The sequence below is a fragment of the Hordeum vulgare genome, chromosome 2H, assembly GCF_904849725.1.
Source record: "Hordeum vulgare subsp. vulgare chromosome 2H, MorexV3_pseudomolecules_assembly, whole genome shotgun sequence".
Lineage (NCBI taxonomy): Eukaryota > Viridiplantae > Streptophyta > Magnoliopsida > Poales > Poaceae > Hordeum > Hordeum vulgare.
The window spans coordinates 357,689,635-357,717,346 of NC_058519.1; the positions used below are offsets into that span (position 1 = coordinate 357,689,635).

Below are 27,712 nucleotides of genomic sequence, written 5' to 3' on the forward strand. Positions count from 1 at the left end.
GCGGCTCTTGTTCCGCCGTGCGACGGGGAGGACGTACCCGGCCAGCTCGACGGTGTCGATGGAGGTGTCCATCTCAGGAACAGGCGTCCCGATCATGCCGATGAAGATGTTGATCTTGCCGAAGGGGACTCGGTAGCCAGATTCGACAGAATCAGCCTCCGATTCCCATAGTGAGTTGTCGATGTAGTACTTCCCATGGCGACTCTTGGTCTTGATGCCGACAGCGTAGCTTTCTAACCCTGAGAGGGCTCCCTTCGAGAACTCAACTCCACCGTGCGCTAGCCCCACGGTGGGCGCCAACTGTCGTGGTTTTGTCACGACAGATGTCCTCGTGAAAGGACTTAAGGATGGAGCCATCGCACCTTGGTGGCGACTCAAAGGGGGTGAGTGAAAGTGAGACTCAGATTTACCCAGGTTCGGCCCCTCGTGAGGAGGTAAAAGCCTACGTCCTGCTTTGTGTAGATTGATGATGGTTTCGATTACAAGGAGGGCGTAAGTCGCCGGACCTAGCTCTCGATTCTCTCTAACTCGCCTGATCCTTCCCTGGGACTCACCTTTATATACTGGTCGAGGCCCTAGGGTTTACAAAGTCCTGCTATCCTACACTTGGTTGTTTTCCTTATCTCTAAGTCGTCGTGCTCCCCACGGCCAAGAGCTTCCTTGAGATTCCATCATTCGCACGGTCTTCTTGAACCGCCCACAACTCCTGGGCCACTTGACACATGGCCAAAGGTGAGTTGCCCCTTTGGTGACCCGGCCCATTAAGGGCGGGTTACCCACAGGTAACATCCCCAACAGCAATAGAGGCTAGGCAATAGTTTCATCCCTACTAGGCAACTCCTTTTCATGAGGTTGTCTACCAAACTTAGAGAAATTGAACTCGTGTGACACACCTTCAAAGCCAACAGTGATAGTTTGCTTCTCACAATCAATATGAGCATTGACGGTATTGAGGAAGGGTCTGCCAAATATGATGGGACAAAAGCTATCTTGTGCGGTAGCAAGAACGAGGAAATCAGCAGGATACTTCGTTTTACCACACAAGACTTCAACATCCCTAACAATTCCCACAGGGCAGATAGTATCTCTATTGGCAAGCTGAATAGTGACATCAATAGGCTCTATCTCAACCGGTGCAATCTCATCTTTGATTTCATCGTTGAGGATTGAGGTATTGCACTAACACTAGCACCCATGTCACATAAGCCACGATAACAATGATCTCCTATCTTAACAGAAACCACAGGCATGCCAACAACATGCCTATGTTTGTCTCTAACGTGAGGTTTAACAATTCTAGCAGCATCTTCACAGAAGTGAATATTATGTCCCTCAACATCGTCGGACAGAAGATCTTTGATAATAGCAATGCTAGGTTCAACTCTAATTTTCTCAGGGGGTGTAGGTGTTCCAATGTAGCCTCTATGTATCACGGTTGAAGCTTTAGAATGATCCTTTATCCTAACAGGGAAAGGTGGTTTCTCAATGTAAGCACTGGGAACAACATGATCATTATAGGCAATGACTTTCTCTTTAACTAGAGTGGGTTTAACTACATTGACTTCTAAAGGAGGATGATATTTAAACCACTTCTCTTTGGGGAGATCAATATGAGCAGCAAAGGATTCACACAATGAAGGTACTATCTCAGAGTCAAGTCCATACTTAGCGCTAAAGTCACTAAAGGTATTTGTCTCAACAAAGGATTTAACACAATCAAACGTGAAATTCATACCTGACTCCTTACCTTCTTCAAGCTCCCAATCTTCAGAGTTGCGTTTAATTCTCTCCAATAAATTCCATTTGAAGTCAACATCTCTCTTCATAAAAGAACCGGTACAAGAAGTGTCAAGCATGGTGCGATCATCATGAGAAAGCCGAGCATAGAAGTTCTGAATGATAATTTCTCTCGAAAGTGGAAACGATAGGTGTGAATAGACCTGGGGGCCGTCGTGTTCACTAGGGCCTTCTCTCATGAAAGCATGTAGACGGTGGGTGAACAAATTACCGTCGAGCAATTGATAGAACCGCGCAAAGTCGTGACGTCATCTATGGCAATGATTATATCTATAGGCATCACGTCCAAAACAAGTAGACTGATACTTTCTGCATCTACTACTATTACTCCACACGTCGACCGCTATTCAGCATGCATCTAGTGTATTAAGTCCAAAAGAACAGAGTAACGCCTTAAGCAAGATGACATGATGTAGATGGACAATCTCATATCTACGACAAAGCCCCTCTTTTTACCCTTGATGGCAACTACACGATGTGTGCCTTGCTGCCCCTACTGTCACTCAGAAAGGTCACCACACGGTATGAACCCAAAACCAAGCACTTCTCCCATTGCAAGAATCACAGATCTAGTTGGCCAAACAAAACCCAAGACTCGGAGACACTTACAAGGATATCAAATCATGCATATAAGAAATCAGCAAAGACTCAAATATATATCATAGATAATCTGATCGCAAATCCATAATTAATCGGATCTCGACAAACAAACCGCCAAAGAAGATTACATCGGATAGATCTCCATGAAGATCATGGAGAACTTTGTATTGAAGATCCAAGAGAGAGAAGAAGCCATCTAGCTACTAACTACGTACCCGTAGGTCTGAAGTGAACTACTCACGAGTCATTGGAGGGGCGATGATGATGAAGAAGAAGCCCTCCAGCTCCAAAGTCCCCTACGGCAGGGCACCGGGAAGGGTCTCCAGATGAGATCTCGCGGAAACGGAAGCTTGCGGCGGCGGAAAAGTGTTTTCGTGGATTCCCTGATTGTTTTCTGTATTTTAGGGAATATATAGGCGAAGGAGCTAGGTCAGGGGGGCGTCAGGGAGGCCACAAGCCTGCTAGTCGCCGCCCCTGGTGGCGGCTACACAGCTTGTGGGCCCCGTGTAGCTCTCCTGGCTTGGCCCTCAAGCCCCGTGATCTTCTTCCGTTCGGGAAAAATTTATTTCGGGGATTTTATTCCGTTTGGACTCCGTTCCAAAATCAGATCTGAAAAGAACCAAAAACATAGAAAAAATAGGAACTGGCACTTGGCACTTAATTAATAAGTTAGTCCCAAAAAAGATATAAAAGGTACATAAAACATCCAAAGATGACAAGATAACAACATGAAACCATCAAAAAATATAGATACGTTTCAGACGTATCACATACCCGAAGGAAATTCAAAGAAAATATTTTCAGTAGGTGCAGAAGGTTGAGGAGCAACTCTTTGTGCTTCCGTTCGTGGTGAAGATACCCCGAACAAGCCCCTCAAAGGATTAGTATCCATAGTGACAAGTGACAATAAATTTCAGCACACTATATGAATGATTCCTTACCAAGTTCCACTTACCAAAGGCGCTTCACTCCCCGGCAATGGCGCCAGAAAAGAGTCTTGATGACCCACAAGTATATGATATCAATCGTAGTCCTTTCGATAAGTAAGAGTGTCGAACCCAACGAGGAGCAGAAGGATCTGACAAGTGGTTTTCGGCAAGGTAAAATCTGCACGCACTGAAATTGTCGGTAACAAGTGATTGTGTGGTGAGATGATTCGTAGCAAGCAATAAGTAACAAAAGTAGCAACGGTGCAGCAAAGTGGCCCAATCCCTTTTGTAGCAAGGGACAAGCCTGGACAAAGTATTATAGGAGGAAAAACGCTCCCGAGGACACACGGGAATTTTTGTCATGCTAGTTTCATCATGTTCATATGATTCGCGTTCGTTACTTTGATAGTTTGATATGTGGGTGGACCAGCGCTTGGGTACTGCCCTTACTTGGACAAGCATCCCACTTATGGTTAACCCGTCTCGCAAGCATCCGCAACTATGACAGAAGAATTAAGACAAAATCTAACCATAACATTAAACTAGTGGATCCAAATCAGCCCCTTACGAAGCAACGCATAAACTAGGGTTTAAGCTTCTATCACTCTAACAACCCATCATCTACTTACTACTTCCCAATGCCTTCCTCTAGGCCCATATAATGGTGAAGTGTTATGTAGTCGACGTTCACATAACACCACTAGAGGAAAACCAACGTACAACATATCAAATTACCGAACGAATACCAAATTCACATGACTACTATTAGCATGACTTATCCCATGTCCTCAGGAACAAAAGTAACTACTCACAAAGCATAATCATATTCATGACCAGAGAGGTAATGAGTAGCATCAAGGATATGAACATAAACTCTTCCACCAAATAATCCAACTAGCATCAACTACAAAGAGTAATCAACACTACTAGCAACCTTACAAGTGCCAATCGGAGTCGCGAGACGGAGATTGGTTACAAGTGATGAACTAGGGTTTGGAGATGAGATCGTGCTGATGAAGATGTTGATGGTGACGAGGGTGAGAGGAGTGTTGGTGATGACGATGGCAACGATTTCCCCCTCCGGGAGGGAAGTTTCCCCGGCAGGATCGTCCTGCCGGAGCTCTAGATTGGTTGTGCTCAAGTTCCGCCTCGTGGCGGTGGAAAATCCACAAAAAAGCTCCTCCTTGATTTTTTCCTGGACGAAACCCTTCATATAGAAAAAGAGGGGGGGGGCAAGTGGGCCAGCAGGTTGCCCACAAGCCCTCATGGCGCGCCTGGGGGGGTGGCCGTGCCGTGCAGGCTTGTGGCCAACCCCTGGCGTCCCTTTGGCACTTCTTCGGCCCAGTATTTTTGATAAATCAGGAAAAAAATCCTCGTTGATTTTTACGGCGTTTGGAGTTGCGCAGAATAGGTATCTCAACTTTGCTCCACTTTCAGGCCAGAATTCCAGTTGCCGGCATTCTCCCTGTTCATGTAAACCTTGCAAAATAAGAGAGAAAAGGCATACGAATTGTACCGTGAAGTGAAATAACAGCCAAAGAAGCGATAAATATCAACATGAAAACATGATGCAAAATGGATGTATCAGTGATCGATAGAAACGAGAGAATATTAATTCTATCTTTAGCTCCTCGTTGGGTTCGACACTCTTACTTATAAAAAAGGCTACAAATGATCCCTTACACTTGTGGGTTATCAAGACATTTTCTCGCGCCGTTGCCGGGGAGCAATAGCGTAGCGGTTAATATTCTCGTGTGTGCTTGTTTTCTATCACTAAGTAATTTTATTTTCCATTCTAAGTTGTTTTCTGTCTTTACTTATGGGTAGGAAACATAAAATACTAAAAAATTAGTTGCACTTGCTAACCGAGTGGTTGAGGAACCACCCAAAACCTACTATACAACCAAAGCTTTTTTACTTGGATCATCTGTGATTCCTTTGTGCTCGTGCTAAAAACCAAACTAGCTTAGTTGAGGGATCATTAAATGAAGATGCTTATTATGTGCAATACTGCTTATCTCAAAAATGGAAACTCTTGTGGCATCAAATTAATACTTTGTGTTGCTATGCTTGGAATTTATGTGAAATACACGATTTTACTTGTTATCCCGAAAACACTAAAAAACACCTTCCATATCATTATGTGTTTATTGATAATGAAATATTAGCTTCTTATGCCAAGGATGCCTATTGTTATTATGATATTGAACAAACTGAGGAATTTGTTGCTTTTAAGGGTGCTTATGAAATTGCTTCTTTGATTGAAAAGTGCGGTGCTACTCTTTACAAATCTAATTTTTTTGCCACACTTAAATATTGCTATGAAAACTATGATTATAATGCATATGTTAAAGTAATTTATTGAAAGAATGTCTCCTGCCTTGAAAGAGACTATTATTTTGGAGGAATCTATGGAATAAGAAATTCTGAAACTGTGAGCTCATTAGATGAAAAAGTTGAGGAGGAGAGCGAAGAACAAAAGGAGTAAGAGCGGATTAGCTACCCATGCTCACCTTCTAATGAGATTAACTCTTCAACTCATACATTGTTTAATTTCCCTTCAAACATACTGAAGTATGAATGCTACGATGATTGCTACGATCCCTTGGGTTCGTTTGGAATATCCCTTTTTGACGAACTTGATGATTGCTATGCTTGTGGCCATGATGCCAATATGAATTATGATTATGGAGATGAACTTGCTACAATTCCTTATGTTAAGAATGAAATCGTTGCTATCGCACCCACACATGATAGTCCTATTATCTTTTTCAATTCTCCCAACTACACCAGATTGGAGAAGTTTTCATTTATTAAGGATTATATTGATGGGTTGCGTTTCACCATTACACATGATGATTTTTATGAATATCATATGCATGTGCTTTCTGCTACTACTTGCAATTATTATGAGAGAGGAACCAAATCTTCACCTCTCTATGTTTCCAATATGATAAAATTGCAAGAAACTACTTATGCTATGTACTGGCCTTTACTCTTTGTGAATGAATTGTTCTTTTATGACATGCCAATTCACAGGAAGTTATACTTTGTTGTTACATGCTAGATATTACTTTGTGCTCACTACTATTACAAATCATTGTTACTTAAAATTGGCTTTGATATACCTTGGGATCTGGGCGGATGAATTACTTGAGAACTATATGCCTAGCTTAATGGCTTTAAAGAAAGCGCTCCTAGGGAGATAACCAGGAAGTTTTAATGAGTCATATGTTTTTGTTGTGTGCTTTTTAAAATACTTAAAAACAAAAAAAGAATAAAGTGGGTAACTCAAAATATTTTTGTAAAATAAAGGTGAAACTCAGAAAGATGAGGACCATTGAAGTGGGGGCATCCTTGAACTTTTGTTCATGCCCATGGAAACTTTAGGATGTTTGAATGGCTTGTTTGATATGTGTTGTGCAAAAACAAAAACTTTGGCTGTAGTGTTTGATTTTTCATATTTTATTAGAACATTATAAGTGTGTGAATTTTTTTACAAAGTACTATTATACAATATGTTTACCACATCCTAATTCTTCATAGTGTTTTGAGTTACAAAAGTATAGTATTCATCTTCATCTTTATACACTGTTCTATTTTTCTTAGGTTGCTATTATAGTTGCTTTCTGTGCTTATGTTTGAGTTCTTGTTGAGCCCCATTGACTTGGGAGCCATAGAATTGTGATAGCATATAGTAGGTAATGTTGGATTATAATTATGTAATAAGGTTACCGAAGGACCTAATGGGATTTGATGTTATAAGTACTAACCTTTCTGATAAAAGTTCTGTCAAGTTTTGTGTGGATGAAGTGTTCGAAGATCAAGGAGGTACCGATATGAGAAGAATAAGGAGAGAAAAGAGTTCAAGATTGGTGATTCCCAATGCTCCTCAAGTTAATATTCAAGGAGACTCATGTGCCTTTTATCAGTATGTCTGAGTTTTTGTTTTGTTCACATGATATGCGTAAATTCTTGGAGCATGGTGTGCCTTTTGTTTTCCTTTTAGCAATGCACCATGATGGTATGGGAAAATACATGCTTGATTTATATAATACTCTTTGCACTACACCTATATCTTTTGAGTATGGATTTATAGATTGATTCATGTGCTTCACTTATATCTTTTGAAATCGGATGCCTGTTTCTCTACGTATAGAAAAACTTTATTTGTAGAATGCTATTTTGCTTCACTTATATTTATTAGAACATGGTATTCCATGTAAAGAATTAAACTCTCATGCTTCACTTATACCTATGTAGAGTCAACAGGAATTGGTCATTTACATGGTTAGTCATAAAATCCTACATAAAACTTGTAGATCATTGAATATGATATGTTTGATACCCTACAATAGTTTTGCGATATTAAGATGGTAATATGTGGGGGTAATAGTGAATGATTGTGGTCTAGTAATAATGTTGATGTTAAGGTTTGTGATTCCTGAAGCATGCACATATTGTGTCTGTTATGCGATGAAGTTGTAGTATAATTTGTCCTTGATTGAAATCCTTTGTGCTATTATAATTGGGGGTGTGCGATGGTTATATCCTCCCAACCTCCTTGCTAGGAGCATGCGAGTAGTAATTTGCTTTGAGAGAGCTAATAAAACCTTACAATAAGTATGTGAGTTATTTATGACTAATGTGAATCCATTGATGTACACACTCTCACCACCTCATATTTGCTAGCCTCTTCGGTACCGTGCATTGCCCATTCTCACCTCAAGGATTGGTGCAAACTTTGTCGGTGCATCCAAACCTCGAGACATGATACGCTTCGTTGCACATAAGCCACCTTACATCTTCCTCAAAACAACCAGCATACCTACCTATCATGGCATTTCCATAGCCATTCCAAGATATATTGCATGCAACTTCTGTCATCATCATATACATGACTCGAGCATTCATTGTCATAATGCTTTGCATGATCGTAAGATAGCTAGCATGATATTTCCATGGCTTGTACGTTTTTTATATCTTTGCTATGCTAGATCATGGCACATCCTCGAACGCTACAAAAGGCAATCATATAGAGTCATATCATATCATCATCTAGTTTTTATATTAAGTTGTAAGTAAATAAAAGTGTGACAATCATCATTATTAGAGCATTGTCCCACTAAGGAAAAGAATGATGGAGACTATGACTCCCCCACAAGTCGGGATGGACTTCGAACGAAAAAAATGGGGGAGGCCAAATGAGCCCACCAAGAAAAAAAGGAAAAAAATAAAAAAATACAAAGGAAAAAAATAAATAAACAAGAGAAAAAGAGAGAAGGGGCTTGCAGCTACCCTTTACCACATGTGTGATTCAAAGTAGCATCATGTTCTTCATATAGAGAGTCTCGTGATTTGTCATTTTCATATACTAGTGGGAATTTTTCATTATAGAACTTGGCTTGTATATTTCGATGATGGGATTCCTAAAATGCCCAAGGTCTTCATGAGCAAGCAAGTTGGATGGACACCCACTTAGTCTCCTTTGAGCTTTCATACAGTTACAACTCTTAGTGCATCTGTTGCATGTCAATCCCTACTCCTCGCATTGATATCTGTTGATGAGCATCTCCATAACCCATTGATACACCAAGTTGATGCAAGACTTCCTTCTCCACTTTTATCGCTTTGAAACCTAACATCATATTCTATTCCACCTATATACTATGTCCATGGTTCATGCTCATGTATTGAGTGAGGTATAAAATGCTGAAGCACGTTAAGAGTACGATCCAATTGCTTGGTTTGACACCAAGGTGCTTATGATTTTTTACTTTATGCTAGGAAGACCATGACATGCTATATGATTTTGTAGGGATAACATTATTTAGCATTGTTATTTTAAAAGGACATGATAAGTTTGCTAGTAATCCTGAGTATGGATGTCTTTTTGTCAAATGATAGACTATGGCCTTGAATAACTTGTATCTTAATATTCATGCCATGATTAAATATTTGTTCAAGATTATGTCAGGTAGCATTCCACATCAAAAATTATCTTTTTATCATTTACCTACTCGAGGACGAGCTGGAATTAAGCTTGGGTATGCTAATACATCTCCGTCTATCTATAATTTTTGATTGTTTGAGGCCAAAATTCTACAACTTTCATATACCACTGGCAACATTTTCTATTATTTTTGTGACTAACTTACTTATCCAGTGGCACTGCCAGTTTCTATCTTGTGTGTGTTTTATGATTCATAAAAATTCCATATAAAACAAAGTCCAAACGCGATAAAAATTTACAAATATTATTTTGGAATATATGTGAATTTTGGGAAGAAGAATCAACGCAACACGGTGCCCGAGGGCCCCACAAGCTAACAGGGTGCGGCCTCACCCTGATAGCTTATGCCTCCCCCTTAAGTCGGTCGGGGCCCTACTTTCACCGCAAGAAAACTATTTTTTGATAAAAATCCCCTAAAAAATTCAGCCCGATCGGAGTTAGAAATCACTAGATATTTAAGAAACGGCGAAGGGCCAGAAAACGGAAGCGAAAACATGAGAGAAACACACATAGAGAGATCAAATATTGGAGAGCATATTGCCCTTCGGGATCCATGGTGGCCATGGACCAGAGGGGAAACTCTCCTCCCACCTACGGGGGAGACCAAGTAAGAAGGGTGAGGGGGCTCTCTCCGCTTCTCTTCCAGTGGCGCCGGAGAACCGTTGGGGGAATCATCGTGACAACGATCTACACCACCAACTTCGCCGCTGTCATGACCAACTGTCTCCTCCTCTATGGAGTGGTGTAACACTTCTTTCCGTCGTTGTAATATCTACTTAAACATGGTGGTTAACTCAATATATTATGTGTGGCTATCCTATGATGTTTGAGTAGATCTCTTTTGTCCTACGGGTTAATTGTGGTATGGCGTGGTTCATACGAGTTGTATGTTAATATGGTGATGTCCTAAGGTGCCTTACATGCCATGCACACATGAGGGATTCCCACTAGAGGGTGTTGCAATACATTCATGATACGCTTATAGTGGGTGGCTAGAGTGGCAGAAGCTTACACCCGAGTAAGGGGATTGTTGCGTATGGGAGTAAAGAGGACTTGATGTTTAATGCTATGGTTGGGTTTTACTTTAATGATCTTTAGTAGCTGCGGATGCTTGTAGAGTTCCAATCATAAGTGCATATGATCCAAGTATGGAAAGTGTGTTAGCTTATGCCTCTCCCTCATTGCATATGACAAGTATCTATCGCGACATATTCAATTGCGTCTGGAGAATCTTTCTCTTGTGTTACAAAAAGCTTTCTACTAAACATTAATCATTAGTCTTTATCTAAACAACCCCTAACTTTTTTTTCTTGTTCTTTATTACCGTGTAGAAGTATCTAATACACCTACTAAGTACTTTTAGTTTCCTCCCCGCAAAGTAGTTTCTTACTTGTTCTAGGTAAAGTAAGCGTTAGCATGCGTAGAGTTGTATCGATGGTCGATAGAACTTGAGAGAATATTAATTCTAACTTTAGATCCTCGTTGGGTTTGTCACTCTTACTTATCAAAAAAGGCTACTAACGATACCCTACACTTGTGGGTTATCACTACTCACTGACTAGGCCATTCAGAGGGCCATGAAAACATGTCCTCAGAAAGATACATGGATTTTCAAATTAAACGCAAAACATAAAATATTTTTGCACAATGGTGAAAGAATACCTCAAAGCTCATAACAGGGCCATTGAAGAACTCATGCAATATGGTCCCTGCACACTGGAAGCCCTACAACATCGCACCTATCAAGGGATGATGCTCTTCCTTAAGGGAGGAGCCCTTCAAGTTCTCCTCCATCTCCTCGGTCCACCTCGCGCTAGCCCGCCCTTGGGCAGGAGGTGGCGGTGGCGAGACCTTAGACTAAAGGACCTAGGTGCTAGGCGGAGGGGTCTTCGGTCGCGACACTGGAGATGGGGCAGACTTCGGCAGGGCTGCTGATACGTCTTGAACGTATGGATAATTTATGAAGTATTCACGCCAATGTTCTAGAAATTTCATAAAATTTTGGCAACATTTTATATTAGTTTTTGGGACTAACTTACTTATCCATTGCCGAGTGCCAGTTCATGTTTTTGTGTGTGTTTTGTTTTGCAGAAAATTCATAATAAACGGACTCCAAATGCAATAATAAATTACGGAGATTTTGTTTTGGAATATATGTGAATTTTTGGAAGAAGAATGAACACCGCACGATGCCCGAGGCTCTCACAAGCCAAAAGGGCATGACTAGGTGGGGTGACCGCGCCCTGATGGATTGTGGCCACATCTTAAGTCGGTGGGGGGCCTCTTTCACCGCAAAAAATATATTTTCCCGATAAGAATCCCCTCAAAATTTTAGCTCGATCGGTCTTACGTATCTCTAGATATTTAAGAAAGGCGAAGGGATAGAAAACAACAACAAAAAGAGGAGAGTGACAGAGGGAGAGAGAGATCCAGTCTCGGAGGGGATCTCACCCCTCCGGGAGCCATGGAGGCCAAGGACAAGAGGGAGAACCTCTCCCTAGACGGCGAGAGTCCATGTAGGAGGTAGCCTAAGGGGGGATACTCTCTCCCCCTCTCTTCCGGTGGCGCCAGAGTGCCGCCAGAGGAAGCATCGGCGCGGTGATCGTCTTCATCAACATCACAATATCCATCACCTTACCTCATCTATCTATGGCGGTCCACTCTCCCGCACCCCGCTGTAATCCTCTACTTGAACATGGTGTTTCATGCCACATATTATTAATCATTGATGTGTTGCCATCCTATGACGTTTGAGTAGATTTATGTTATCCTTTGGGTTGATTGATGATCTTGGTTGGTTTGAGTGTATGTTTTATTTTGGTGTTGTCCTAAGGTGCCTTCTGTGAGGTGCACACATGAAGGATTCACGCTGGAGTGTGTTTCAATATGTTCATGATTCTCTTATAGTTGGTGGCTAGAGTGACATAAGCTTACAACCGAGTAAGGGGGTTGTTTACTTATGGGGGTAAAGGGGACTTGAAGTTTAATGCTATGGTTGGGTTTACCTTAATGATTTCTAGTAGTTGAGGATGCTTGCTAGGGATCTAGTGATAAGATCATATGATCCAAGGACAGAAAGTATATTAGCTCTTGCCTCTCCCTCATATAAAATTGCAAGAATGATTACCAATCTTGTTATCAATTGCCTAGGATGATTCTACACACCATACCATCATTATTCCACACGCGCTATTTGTAATATATTGTAATATATTCTAACTCTATTTAGTGGAACAACTATTTTCATATTTTAGTTCTCCAATATCATGCAAAGCTATCCTATTTATACCCGCAACACAATTTTATTTCTCGTTACTAGGTCGAAGCAAACGTTCGGTGTATGTAGAGTCGTATTGCTGGGAGATAGCATTTGAGAGAATATTGATCTTACCTTTAGCTCTTTGCGGGTTTGACACTCCATACTTACCACTTCCATTTTTGGAAAGTGCTACGATGATTCCTCGCACTTGGGGATTATCAGCTAACGGTTGGCCCAACGTTCCCTCATCGTCCTCAGCGATCTTAGGCTGTGTTTGGTTGAGGAGCACATTCTAAAAAAGGCTGTTGTGTAAAAGCTGGAAGCTGGAAAGCTGGGGTACCCCCAGCTTTGAAATTTACACTAGGAAAAAGCTACAAATTCTCAAAAGCCGCTTTGAACATTTACCCCTTTGGTTAGCTTTTATCTTTTCAAAGCAGAAATTGATAACAAAAGCTGAACCAAACACAACCTTAATCCATTGACCCTCTAGGACCGAGGTGTGAACCTCGGTCATGACAGTTGACTCCTCGCAGGTGCGTTGGTTCTCCCTCCAAGCTTAAAGGGTGATGTAGCATAGCGACGACAAGTATTTCCCTCAGTTAAGAAGCAAAGGTATCAATCCAGTAGGAAGATCTACAAGACCATGTAAGCAACACCTGCACACAAATAGCAAATCCTTGCAACCCAACGCATAGAGGGGTTGTCAATCCCTCGTGGATAAAGTAAAGATAGATTGGTAGATGTAAATAAGAGTGATAGTACATAGAATGCATCAAGGTATTTTTTGGGTTTTTGATAATATAGATCTGAAAACAAAAGAGCAAACAAAGTAGAAACTCAAATAGCAATGTAGAGATTGCAAATAGATGATGTGAAGTAGATCCCGGGGCCATAGGTTTCACTAGTGGCTTCTCTCGAGAAAATAGCAAGCGGTGGGTAGTGAAATTAATGTTGGACAATTGATAGAAAAGAAAATAATTATGATAATATTCAAGACAATGATCATGTATATAGGCATCACGTCCAAGATAAGTAGTCCGACTTCTGCTTGCATCTACTTCTACTACTCCACACATCGACCGCTATCCAGCATGCATCTAATGTATTGAGTTCATGGAGAAACGGAGTAATGCCTTAAGAACGATGACATGATGTAGACAAGATCTATTCATGTAGGAATAGACCCTATCGTTTTAGCCTTGATAGCAATGATACATGCGTGTCACGTCTCTTTCCGTCACTGAGGTTGAGCACTGCAAGATCAAACCCATCAGAAAGCACCTCTTCCCATTGCAAGACAAAAGATCAAGTTGGCCATGAAAAAAACCAAATATGGGGGTAGAAATACGAGGCTATAATAATCAAGCATGAATACATTTTCATAGATCTGATCATAAACTCATAATTCATCGCATCCCAACAAACACAACACAAAAGAAAGAGTTACGTCATATGGATCTCCAAGACAACGTTGTATTGAGAAACAAAGCGAAAGATAAATCCATCTAGCTACTGCCTACGGACCCGTAGGTCTGATATGAACTACTCACGCATCATCGGAGGAGCGCCAATGAGGATGGTGAACCCCTCCATGCCTGTGTTCCTCTACAAAACGGGTTCTAGATTAGATTCCGTGGCTCTGGAACTTGCGGCGGCTGAAACGATTTTTCATTGACTCCTCTAGTTTTTTTTAATATTGGGGTATTTATAGAGCTTAGAGGCGGTGGAGAAGGTTCCCGACGGCCCCACTAGACACCAGACTATGCTAGGGGCCTCTTGCGCGCCCTGATGTCTCGTGGCCCCCTGGGCCTAGTCTGGTGCTCATTCCTGGTTCCCAAGTTTCCTTCTAGTCCAAAAAAATCTTCATAAGGTTTCGTGGCAATTTCACCTCATCTTATATGGATTTTCTGTGAAGGAAAAAACAACAAAAAACAGCAACTCACACTAGGCACTATGTCAATAGTTTAGTCCCAAAAAATGATACAAATTTGCTACAAAATGATTATTAAACATCCAAGAATGATAAAATAACAACATGGAATAATAAAAAACTATATATACATTGGAGACATACCATCAGCCCCAAGATTAATTCCTGCTCGTCCTCGAGTAGGTAAATGACAAAAACATAATTTTTGATGTAGAATGCTACCTCACATGTTCATCATATTCTTTTTATTTTTAGCATGTTCATATGGATTTGTAGATTATGCAAAGAAACAGTCTATAATTTGGCATTAATATTTCAATACTCAAGCATATCAACAAGCAACCAAGTCTTTCAAAATATCAACGCTAAGAATGTTATCCCTAGCCCATCACGCTCTATCATTGGTCCATTCATGCAACACACGGAAATGTTAACTACACCAAATGCTCAAGTGTGATAATGGTGTTCCTTTGTTGGTGCTTTATAAGAGAAGATGGAGACTCAAATGCAAAAATAAAAATTGCATAAAGTAAATAGATAGGCCCTTCTTAGAGGGAAGCAGGGATTTGTAGAGGTGCCATAGCTCAAAGTGAAAAACTTAGAGGTATATTTTTTTAGGGTGGCATGCTTTTCGTGTTAACGAGAACGACTAAGAGTTTCCTATATCCTCCATGCTAAACAAATTATAGGCGGTTGCCAAACTGAAAAATAAAGTTTATTCCTTTTCCACCATTCTTTCACATTCCACGGCTAGCTGTATCCACGGGTGTCGTTCATACCAACACTTTCCAAGGAATCTATTATTTGACAACACAAAATAATTTTTCTTTTCTTTTTGGGACCGGGCATCCCTATTACCGCCATACTCTCGCGCAATGAGAAGTGAATTAACACTCATCTTGAGAATAACGTATTTAAGATGGGAGATATCGGTCACCCCTCGCCGATTCATGAGCGGTATGGGCACACAAAACATAATTTTATTTTGAATATTAGAGTTGGCACTTGCAAATTTACTTAGAACAGCGTTGAAATACTGCATATAGGTAGGTATGGTGGACTCATTTGGCACAACTTTGGGTTTAGGATTTGGATGCACAAGCAACATTCCCGCTTAGTACAAGTGAACGCTAGCAAATAGATTGAGAAGCGCCCAACCAAGGAACAAAAATCATCATAAGTGAACATTAAACATGACTAACACCGAATAATGCAACACAAGTAGGATGTAGTTTCATAGAAAAATTATTGACTTTATGTGCATGCATAGGGAATCACAAACCTTAACACCAATATTCTTACTAAAGCATAATTACTCATCAACATAACTCACATAATACTATCTTCATATCCAAAACTGTTGCAAAGAATCAAGCTTAAGGTCCATCAATAGTCATGACCGTTTTTATTATATCTTTCATGAACATTCATCACTTTTGGGACTAATTTTTCATTTATAGCAAATTGCAATACAAATAACAAGCTCTCAAACAAGTATAAGTGAAGCACGAGAGCACAAGTTTCTTTAAAATTTTCAACTCTCAAAATTATATAAGTGAAGCAAGCGAGGATTCCTTTGAAATTTCAGCAACTCTCAAAATAATATAAATGAAGCATGAGAGTAAATTTCTTCAAAATAACAGCGCCACCGTGCTAAAAAAGATATAGGTCAAGTACTTGAGCAATTTCATGGCTCAAAAAATTTAAGTGAAGCATAAAGAGTGATTCTAACAAATCATAGCATAATTTAGCTCTCTCAAATGGGGTGTCCAGCAAGGTTTATCATGACAAACTAACTAGCAAATAAATCAAAGACACAAATGATACAATACGCTCCAAGCAAAACTCATAATATGTGACGAATAACAATAGAGCTTCAAGTAAAATTACCAATGGATTTAGAAGGAAGAGGGGATGCCTTGCGGGGCATCCCCAAGCTTATATGCTCGGTACTCAATTATTGCCTTGGGTGCCATGGGGCATCCCAAATCTTAGGGTTTTAGCACTCCTTATTCCATCATCCATCGCGATCTTGCTGAGAACTTGAAAACTTCAATCATACAAAACTAAACAAAAATTCATGAGATCCGTTAGTATAAGAAAACCAAACTTTACTATAGGTACTGTTGAAAAAATATTCCAATTTTGTTTTTTCATTATACCTACTGTATTCAAACTATAACATGGCTTATGCCCCCAGATATAAACCATAGAATCATTAAAATAAGCACACAATGCAAAGAAAACAGAATGTGTTCAAAACAGAACAATCTGTAAAGATTCGAAATTTACTTATACTTCTGTAACTCTGAAAATTCCAGAAAATTAGGAAAACATAGGGAATTTGTATATTAATCTTGTGTAAGAAATTCATATATTATTTTTTTACATTTTTTTGATTTTTAGGATTTTTTCTATTGGACAAAAAAGTTTCTATTTTACGGCAGGATTAAAGCAACTAATACCCCCCATGATACCAAAGGCTTTGCTTGGTGCAAACACTAAATAAAACACAAAAAAACACAACTATAACAGTAGAATTATTGTGCCAACACCCAAAGACATAAAGCAAAAGTGAAAATAAATTTTACTCATTGGGTTGCCTCCCAACAAGTGCTATCATTTTACGCCCCTAGCTAGGCATACATGATAGATTCAAGTATTGTCATCTTAATTTCCAACTCCTCAATCACACATCCCTGATTTCTTCAAGATTTGGCATGCATATTATCAAAAACCACACTCCTAGGGATAAAGTTAAATACTTCATTCATATGAGGAGGTTCATTCAAGGTGAAGCGAGCCCTAATCATCTTAAGATCTACGTTGTTGCTAGAAGAGACGCCCTTGTGCTTGGGAGTTTGGGTAGTTTTCTTGCCAAGAGGAGTTTTTTCAATATTTTCAATGGAAGAAAAATCTATGCTCAAGTTAATGAATATTTACTCTAATTTATCAATTCGAGCGGGACTCTCTACTACCCTTTCATTGGTTATGGGTCCTTTCTCTTTTAACATCTTAATAACGTCTCCCATCCTTGAGCAAATATGATTAACAAGATCTTGCACCTTTTTATCCAAAATTTCAATAGCATCTATCCTTTGCATAATATCATAAAGCGTTAATAATGTTTCATTTATAATGATAGGCGGAGACCCCAATAGGCTTCCCATGGCACTGAGAGCATCGGAGTGTGGACAACTTAAGAAATTTCCCCACATGATAGTATCAAGAACAAATCTATACAAAATAGTAATTCCCACATAAAGTTTTGAATAAGAAGGATAGTAGATTTCTTGTGGATAGACCTATCATGAGCATTGAATATCCTATACCAAACATTTTTCAAACTTTCTCCTCCCCTTTGCTTAAAATTGAGAACTTCAATCTCATGGGTACTCATAGCAAGGGAGGAGTTTTCCATAGCAATACGTAAACACAAGATCCAGCATGGGAAAGATGGCAAATAAAAAGGAAAAAATTGTGAACTGTCGGAGAGGAAAACGAGAGGCAAATGGCAAATAATGTAATTGCAAGGAGATGAGATTTGTATGTAGGAACCTCATAGATCTTGACTTGATCTTCCCCGACAATGACGCTAGAAATATTGTGACTCCTCATAGGTGCATTGGTTCTCCCTCCAAGCTTAAAGGGTGATGTAGCACAACGACAACAATTATTTACTTCAGTTAAGAAACCAAGGTATTAATCCTATAGGAAGTTCCACAAGACTATGCAAGCAACACATGCACACAAATAGAAAATCCTCGCAACCCAACGCGTAGAGGGGTTGTCAATCCCTCATGGGTAAAGTAAGGATAGATTAATAGTTGCAAATTTGAGTGATCTCTACTAATAAAGGGGCAGTTGGTAGCCGGATCTCACCGGTTAATTTTCGTCCACCTCTACCTGGTTATTTTTCGTCCACCTGATTATGTTGGGCAAATGTAAAACCAATGTTGTGCCTTGCCACTCGCTCGCACTTGAAAAACCAAAGAACCTATCCCCTTCCCCCCGAGTCGCTCGCACTGGCTGCTTCGGAGGAGCCAAACCCTAGCTAGCAACTCCTACCCTGACTCTCCGCCTCCCCCTTCGTGCCCATAGACGGCCGCCGCCACTCAGGTGCGTCGGCCGCATCCGTCCGTCGCGCTGCCCGTCTCCCTCTAGCGACGTCGACCGTCACGCCCCCACGACGGCGAGCCGGCCGCCGCCATCCTCCTTCGCGCTGGCCGCCTCCGTCCCTCATGTCGTCCTTGCACCGCGGGCCACCGTCCTCCTTCCTCCGTGCTGGCCGCCTCCCTCGAGGCCGAGCCGCCTCCCTCCATCGTGCGTGTCCCTTCTCTGTCCTACCGACGCCGGCAACATCGAGGAGATGACGCCCGTCAATGAGTGGACCTCGCCGGCGTGCAGCTCGGCGTCGGTTAGGAAGAGAATGGTGCCAGGCTGGTGACAGCCTGTTGGATCTTCCTCGCCAACAGGTGTGACCCTCTTCCCAGATAGCCTGTTCCCACATGTATGTACACCTGAACTCAACGTGTTCTGTCTTGCTGTTTCTCAAGCTGAGCCGACAGATCAGTTTGTGCTGAGATGATGCGCACGTACAAGTAGCAAGCTAGCAATCAAGTGGATGCTTCCGTGGAAGCTATCTTTTTATCTACGACTTGATCGATTGATTTGATCTCAGCGGAACAACACACACGAACAAATGTGATCTTGATGGCTAATAGGTGCATTGAACGTGGATTCTGAGGCCTATGGCTGATACGACCTACTTCTCCCTGTGCTTCAGCATAAGGTATCAATTTGCTGCTTCATGTTCTTAGTATTTTTTGCTTGCTGGTTTGAGCTGACGAGATATGACTTGTGGTGGATGGGCCGCGAGAGAAATCTGGTGGACATGGTGAAAACATGGTACTGTGTACTGATGGCAGCTTGGAAATGAGGAAGCTGGATTCTTGTCATTGGCAAATATAAGAAATGGTTTGTTAATTATTTGTTAGATAATTCTTTCTTATGTGCGATAAATTCAGTAACTTGCCAGTTAAAAGATTATACAATTATGTATGTATACATGCACTGTTCGATTCATTATTTTGACTTGAGCTAGACAATGGTGGTAATAAACAAATAATATACAAAAAATTCAATGCCGCTAGGCCTTGTTCTGGTATTTTGGTTTTACTGAAAATAATAATGAAATGGCATTGGATTCAGATGTAGTCGAAGCTGGCATGTGCACCCAACTGTGGTCGAACTAACTGGGTCGCTCTGCCATGCTTGTCAGTGGCCCATGTCAAGATCATTACCTATGACCTGTGGAGTACATGCCACATACTATATTGAGCCGTCTTGTGTATTTGTACAGAGAATTATAACTATGTGTATGCTGAAGAAACTCTAGGAAATTATGTGCCATCAATGTGACGCTCAAATCTAGACGGGTTCGAGCGGCTTGGATATGCATCCCACTAAACGATGTGCGCCAACGGTATTATTTGATGTCGGTGTCCCCTTTTAGGACAATTATTCTTATTTGATTTTGCACATCTCTCCAAGGTGCTATGTCTGTTGGGTAAGGGTAGTCTTCATTCTTTAGATCAGGGTTGGCTCATCATAATGGTTACATTGTAGCATTGTTTCATTTGTGAGCTGGTTAAGATTTAAGAGTAGTGCCTACATAATTCAACTTTTTTCTGCAACTATTATACTTATAAATGCTGCTGAGTGATTCTCATGTTTCTTAAGAAGACTGTCTACTGTATATAAAGTCTAATAAATCTTAGATTGCATCTCCAGTGGTCTTTAGCTACAAATACGATCATCTAAATACTACTTCGATGATGATCGTCCATTGAAAGGCCTATATGTTATTATTATTATTTCCCCAAATATAATCAATGCCAGTCAAATATCTTCATGTTCTTCTTAAATACTTCCTTTTTTCATGTCAGGAACTTATGATAGGATTTTACTATATTGAGCCATCTTGTGTATTTGTACACAGAATTACAACTATGTGTACGCTGGAGAAACTCTAGGAAATTATGTGCCATCAATGTGAGGCTCAAATATAGACGGGCTCGAAAGGCTTTGATATGCATCCCACTAAACGACGTACGCCAAAGGTATTATTCGATGTCGGTGTCCCCTTTTAGGAGAGTTATTCTTATTTGATTTTGCACATCTCTCCATGGTGCTATGTTTGTGGGGTAGGGGTAATCTTCATGCTTTGAATGAAACTGATTTTTTTTCTAGCGATTCTTTCGGCTGTTGACATGAGGCATACAGTTCTCTCATACATAATTGCTGCTAAATAAGTGATACAAACAGAGTTTTGTAGTTATGTGCTAACTCATACAAACATATTCTAGCAAAATGGAAAGAATGTACTAAAAAGTAAGCCATGAGCCTACAGTTTCTCAAGATGTGTGTCAGTTTGGCGACACGACTGATAACTGTGTCCTTTCTTTTTTAAGTGAAACATTATGGTTTTCATATGAAACTCTAATAATATGTATATACATTTGGTATGCCGATCAGATTTATGGTCAAGACAAGCCCAATTGAATGAAGGTGAGTATCAATTTGGGCTTAAGATCTCAAACTTTGTTATCTAGCTATTGTTGATACTTAAGGGAAGTTAACTCACAACCATCTCATTTCATGCAAGATTAGTGACTTGATATACATTCTTAGGGGTAAATAATATCAGTTATTTACTGAGTGAGCTACCAGCTTTGGGTCCTTTCAAATTGAAGCTCAAATTTGTTGGCATTTTCAGGTGTCAAGCAATTCTCATGACTAATTTATACATGGTTCAAATATATCATTGCTTGGTCTAGCTATATGGTTCTCAATTGTTTGCTCTTGCATTGGCTATAAACCCTACACACTATGGATTCATGAGAAACAAAGCTGGTAGATAAGTACTTACTATATTTTGTGTCGCGTAAAATAATAATTTATGTATGCTAAGTATGCTACATGAAGTGTGAATGCAAGATCTCTCGTAACTGTTTCTTTCTATCTTTTTTCTTTTAATCTCCAATCATTGTTCATACTTTATTACCACAGGAATGGAAGATATATTATCTAGAAAATAAACCTCTTCAAGCTGATGGTCCATGATGTTGTCAGGCTCCATTTGATTCTGGATGCCTCCTTTGGTTAGTAATTCACCTACTCTTAATAATTGCCTGCAATTTGTAAATCAACGGTACTTTAAGTAAGCTGACTGGTTGTTCTTTTTCTTTATCATCTCAATATAGTGATAGTAACATATTTGGGTGGTCTGCAATGTGTACTTGTACTTGTACATTTCAAGGTATATAATAGTGATGCTTGTTACACTAATATGTCACATAGGCAATGGTGTCCAAGGTATGGTGTACAATATCATTTCTCCCTATTGTGCTTATGCTTCTATCTGTTCTTTGGATTAATTCAGAATGCTGATCGTTATGCTTTGACAAAAAGATATTCAGAATATTGTGAGCGATGGGCCAAGCCTGAATATATATGCGTATCGGTGGATGAGGAGTAGAATGACAAGGAGTTGAGCGATTAGGCTAACTCAATTATTTTAGGTATTTCATAGTGTTGCTTTCCATTGTTAGTTCAAACTGAATATTTGTTCAACAAAAAACAAGAAGTTTTTGAGTCATGCCTTTTGTTTTCTTCATTAGAGATCCACCCAATGAAATGATCGGGGGTAAGTAAACCCATTGAGTTGATGACATCATGTGACCGCCGGAACGGCATGACGTGGACACCTATGGCAAGGACAGTTGTTGTCCGCGCATGCGCTTAGCCATTGAGCCCGTGGCCTTATTCCTATAGATGTACCCCATCCTCCTATCCCTTAATCCTCTATGGTTGCTGACAGAATTTGCAGGTTATTTGACATGATTTACGTCACAAATCTGAATTTCTCTAGACCTGGCAACTCCTCTTGTCCTTCACAGTCCTTGGATTCACTGGAGTCTGGACACAGCAGGCATGCAAAAGGCCCGGTTTCAGTTTGTCCAGAGATGAGTCAAGTAGACAGGGAATGGAGGGAATAGTTTTCTTTGAACTTCTAAAGGTTTCTACCATCTCTTTTTTGGGATAAACTAAGACTTGATTGAAAATTTTACTATGTATTTAAGACTGCGTTGATCTATTTCTATATGGTATTGTTAATCATTGGAATGCTCACATATGTTATTTATTGTCAAATAGTTTTGGGAGGAACACCCTGTTTCCAAATCTTAGCTCCGCCACTGATAGGTGGGGTTCCCACCAAGGAGGCAGCATCCACTTCTTCGGAGGACTAGGCCAGAAGTCCCATGAGCATCTGCGGAATAGGAGGAGTCATAGGAGGCTGAGAGTGATGAAAGGGAGCACGAGATGGTGCTCTCGCTGCAAGATAGGGAGCTATGCCAATAGTCGTTGTGGGCTTGTGGCGCTGGTCGCGTGGGCGCATCACCAACCATAATCGTCCAGGCTGTGGCACGGGGGTCGTGTTTTCTGTTGGCCCGACGATTACACCACCGCGATGATAAGGCGACTCCCCCAACCCGATGGTAAGGTCTCATCCATTCAAATATGACTCTGTTGACCAGTAGCTTTTGGGTAAGTGTGACATTCTAAAGCTAACTTTGTAGCTATTTTCGTGTCCTGCAATTCAATGGTATAAAGTTGTGTGCACGATACTGATTTGATGAACCTTTGCCTAGAGGGGCTCTCAATTTTAGGCCAAACACAGTTTATTCTCCAACCATTGCATCTTTTGGGGAAATGCTTCAAGGTGGTTTTACTATGACAGTATGACCGTGCTTGTAATGTTAGCTTGTCTTGCGAGGTGGGCTAATGCAGTAGGCTTATTCAATGGCGAACATGTCCATGTATTAGGTAGGATCAACAAGAGTTGGTTGGCAGCTGCTATGTATAGATGTTATGGATCAGAGGTACTTAATCCGTCATTTGCCCCCCTTTTTGTTAGTTCAAGCCCTTACGATTATGCTCTTATATGCATACACATGACTTATTTCCATATTTAAGAAGAGTTCATTTTACAATGAGCTTTATATCCAATGTTGATCTTAATCAGTACATGTACAGATCAGTTTTAGGATTTCCTGGAATACCAGTTGTTCAGTATGTGTATTTGTTGCATATTGCAGACATGCAGCGCAGTGGTGCCTTATATACACGAGATGTGATAAGCTTTTAAAAATTAAAAATACTAAAATGCACATGTTGCTAATAATTTATTGGTAGTCACTGAATTCCTTATACATATTGTGATTAGTTATACTATTTCTTATAGGTTATAAGTTACAGGTTTCCTCTTTCCTTACATTCCGTCGTGATGGCACAGTCATGCGTGCAGTGCCAGCAATGAGACCAGCATCGCGTCCCATCACTGGATCTACTAATGAGGGGAAGGAAGAAGGAAGAGCGCATGTTTTGTATGGACGCTTTCTTGGGAAGCTAATGATTTGAATCCTTCTGTGAAAGGAAACAGGAAGCTCGGTCTATTTGTTAATTATAAGTGCCTATTCTTTTACAGGAAACAATTTATTCTTCAGTCTCATTGCCTTTATATGGAAGACGACACCAAAAGAGAAGTCTGGGGAGTTGCTTGGTCCTATGGCATGTGAAAATTAGAATCAATTGATGGACGAGCGATTGAATCAACAATTCAACATGCTGCAAGTTGGGTAGAGGAATTGAAATGTAGGTTTGGTTCAGAGGTCTTTTTCTTCAGCGTGTGATTCAGATTACAAATACAATACGTACTGAGCATACCAGCGTTTCCACGGCGAACCCCACCAAACTGCCAGCCTAGATGCACAAGCCTACACCGATGACGCCCCTTAGGTTTCGGTCTCCTCTGGTGAATCCTTCATCGATACCTTGTTTTCAGTTTCTTCAGAGTCCAGTTGGTTGCCAGTCGATGGCAGGCATATGCATCATCTTTCCGTCAATTTCCCATCACTGCATCTTGTTTTCAGTTTCTTTATAATCGGCGGTCGGTGACACGACATCCATCTTCGTATAGCACTAGATGTGTTGCAAACAGTTTGCTTTACCTGTTTGTCGATTTTTACTCGTGCGGATCTTTCTATGCTTTGTGTGGTTCCGACGGTGGTCGCCATGATCGAGGTTCCTACCATCCTGTTCGGTCGATCACGAGACCATGGAATATCACGACGGATTCAGTCGTCGACCAATGTAGTCAGACAGAAAGCTTGACATTTGCAAATGGAACATAAGCACTCGGTGTTAGAGCCACTGCCAGTTGACAAGGCCATTGATGTGGTCAAGATCAGGTACGTGCTTTATTTTATTGATGCTTTTTAACAAAGACAACCGATGGTCCTCTGTCACAAATTTTCTGATATGTCAAACATTGTATCATTTCGATTCCAGGTTTTGGATTGGATAATGAGCCTCTTTCAGAGAGAATTACATCATAATGCATCATACATCATAATGCATCATACATAGTTGCCTGGATAAATTATGGTACAACTTCAGACTTCTTTTCACCTACCTGTTGTCTTTGTCTGCCCTCTATATGAACTACTTAGACAGTCAGATAGATAGCATTAATTTTACATATTCTTCCTTGTGTACTCGCAGATCATATTGTTCTTTGCTATCAATGGTTGATTTTGTTTGTGATATCAGCTTAGTTAATCATATTTGTGCTATCAGTTTGGTTATTCGTTATTTGTGCTATCATCTTTGGCCAATTCACCTAGGCAGTCTTACATGTCCATCTTAGAAAAATTGCAATTCATATATATGACTACGCTGTAGTTTTGAAACCTTAATGTGGCTAAAAGCATTTTGGTAGAAGAATTGATGTGCTAGCAATGGATCTTATTTGATTGGTTATTTTTGTGGAGGGGTCCAAGCAATTCATTTTGTAGTCCCATTTTTCTTTTTGGGATACACTAACCTTCGAATCAAATGTGATGGGTTTATGTACTTGATTTCTACATGTGTAGCTATGCTGGCATTCAAGTTGGGTGCATCTATCTAATTGTTGATTCCATTTTTACTATAGATTATGTATATTCACTATGATTGTTGATTCCGAAGTCTTCCAGGGAACAAGATGCCCCACTTGTTATCATGTTGTGTGGATTAAAACAAATTTATCACCCATGGTGTTTATAAAGCTTAGCCAAAATTTATCAAGGAGGAGCGCTCGAGGCATGCGATCATTGGCAAGTAAATCCATCTAAGGAGGAGCACTCGAGGCATGCAATCAGTTCTGTAGAAGAAGGGGAGGTGCTGGTTGCAGGGTGCTGGAGCTGAGACGACCACATGCATGTCTGATAAGAACAGGCTCATCGATGTCACCTCCCTCACCTTTGTCATCTGCTGTTGTGATGCGGATCAATCTAAACATGTTTTTTTGGTTAGTTTGTCTATTTTTTAGGGATAAACTTCATTAATTGAAGCAGCATATGTTGGAGAATGTAGATTCAGCATTTGTTTGAGTAGCTTTGGAGGTATTCTATACGACCTATGAGTGATATACCCTCCTCTCTCCTCCACCCATTTCACTCAAGTAGTCAAGTTAACCCAGTACACACATGTGTAGTCTGCCTTTAGGTGGTTTTCCCTTCGCTACATATAATGTAGTTTTATGAATTTTTGAGCTCTTATTATACCAGACTAAGTGGTTATATTGTATATATCTATTTGGTTAGGACAGTCACAACAAGGAAGTACGCCAAAGGTAAAATATTGGTGGCTTCAAAATGCCTTACCAGGTCCACCCATGAGATCTCCCCAAAAGCTTCACAAGTCATCTACCTTGGTTGATTCCTTTGGTCCTGCACTAGACATATTTTTCTAGATAATACAACAAAAACTTCTAATGTACTTGACTCCATATTTTTCAGTTTCTTTCTTTGGCTTATTTCAAGTAGGGAATCGTTTCCCACCCGCGCGCCGGTTCGACCGACGCGCCGGTCGTCCCTCGCGCACGGGCCCTTGTAACATTTTTTTCATCGGCGCGTTTCGCTGGTCAACGGATGCAACATTTTTCGTCCAAATTTATTGCGACCAGCGTCATTTTTGTTGCAAGCCTTTTTTTTATTATTTTTTGTCCCAGTAAAAAAACTGCATATACGTTTGGTTGCAATTTCAGTTCGTCGGATATTTGTTACAATTGATATTTTTTACTTTTGCTACAACCGTGTTATTTTTTTGCTACAACCGGCATCATGTTTTCCTGCAACCGTTCACTAAAAAAGTTGCATACACGTCACGTAAATATTTGCTACAACCGGCGTTTGACTTTTGCTACCACGTACCATCAGCTTCGTTTTTTGCTACGATCATGCATATATTTTTTTTGCTACAAATTTTATTTTTTATTGCAACCGTTAAAAAAATTGTTGCATCGCATTGAAATTTTGCTGCATAGGAGGAAAAATGTTGCATGCGGATCCAACAGTGCGAATGCGCGGGGGTTGGTGGATCCTGCGGCCCGCACGCGGCCGGCCGAAGGTTTGGGCCGGCGCGCCGGCGCAGATCACTCCCCTTTCAAGTAACAAGGAGATCTCTTGTGATTTTGTTTTGTTCATGAAAATGCAGAATCGAGAGGAGACCTAGAAAACTTCTTCTGAGTTGAAAAAAAACTCATTTCTGGCATAATTTGGCAAACCCACTCGAGGAGCAACAACAACACTTAACATGTTCATATTACGCCCAGAAGAATTATCATACTTGCTGGCTCGTCCTGGGAAGGATTGTGATCAAGACTTTGTTGGAGGTTCCTTGCAATGCACATCACTGAGAGGCAGAACTTCTTTGTTGCCCCCACCAACTTTGATCTAGACTTTGTTACCACCATTTATTTATGCAATATCTACAGTTAATAACACAATGAAGTAAGATAGCTTTACATTATATTCTCAATTTCCAATCAAAATTTTATTTTGGCCTCAATCATTTACATGCAATGGCGGACCTATGTAGTGTCCTGGGGGCTGTGCCCCCCCAACATTGAACCAATTTGTGAAGAAGAAAAATATGTGAGGGTTTAGGTGAGATTTTTTAGCTTTTGGCCCCCCTAAACCCTTGTATTTTACGTTTCGCCCCCCATCCATTTTTGTCTAGCTCCGCCACTGTTTACATGCATTAAACGATATATGGTCGCACACGTGTCACCCCTTCTC

General features: G+C 40.5%; 2 long non-coding RNA genes across 13 annotated transcripts; both read left to right on the forward strand.

Annotated features, from left to right (window-relative positions):
* Positions 1–18,486: 18,486 nt before the first annotated feature.
* LOC123426283 lies at positions 18,487–21,104 on the forward strand. 3 transcript variants are annotated; one of them, XR_006622139.1, is made up of 4 exons: positions 18,487–19,003; positions 19,085–19,505; positions 19,891–20,650; positions 21,066–21,104. It is a non-coding gene; the product is annotated as an uncharacterized LOC123426283 (long non-coding RNA). The 3 variants fall into 3 exon arrangements; XR_006622138.1 differs by lacking the exon at positions 21,066–21,104 and having other exon boundaries at positions 19,891–21,004; XR_006622140.1 differs by lacking the exon at positions 21,066–21,104 and having other exon boundaries at positions 20,530–21,004.
* A 495-nt stretch (positions 21,105–21,599) lies between these two features.
* On the forward strand, positions 21,600–26,221 carry LOC123426282. 10 transcript variants are annotated; one of them, XR_006622132.1, is made up of 7 exons: positions 21,600–21,905; positions 22,002–22,608; positions 22,746–23,089; positions 23,836–23,977; positions 24,079–24,841; positions 24,942–25,037; positions 25,585–26,221. It is a non-coding gene; the product is annotated as an uncharacterized LOC123426282 (long non-coding RNA). The 10 variants fall into 10 exon arrangements; XR_006622129.1 differs by having other exon boundaries at positions 23,836–24,841; XR_006622136.1 differs by having other exon boundaries at positions 23,836–24,841; positions 25,620–26,221.
* Positions 26,222–27,712: the final 1,491 nt, after the last annotated feature.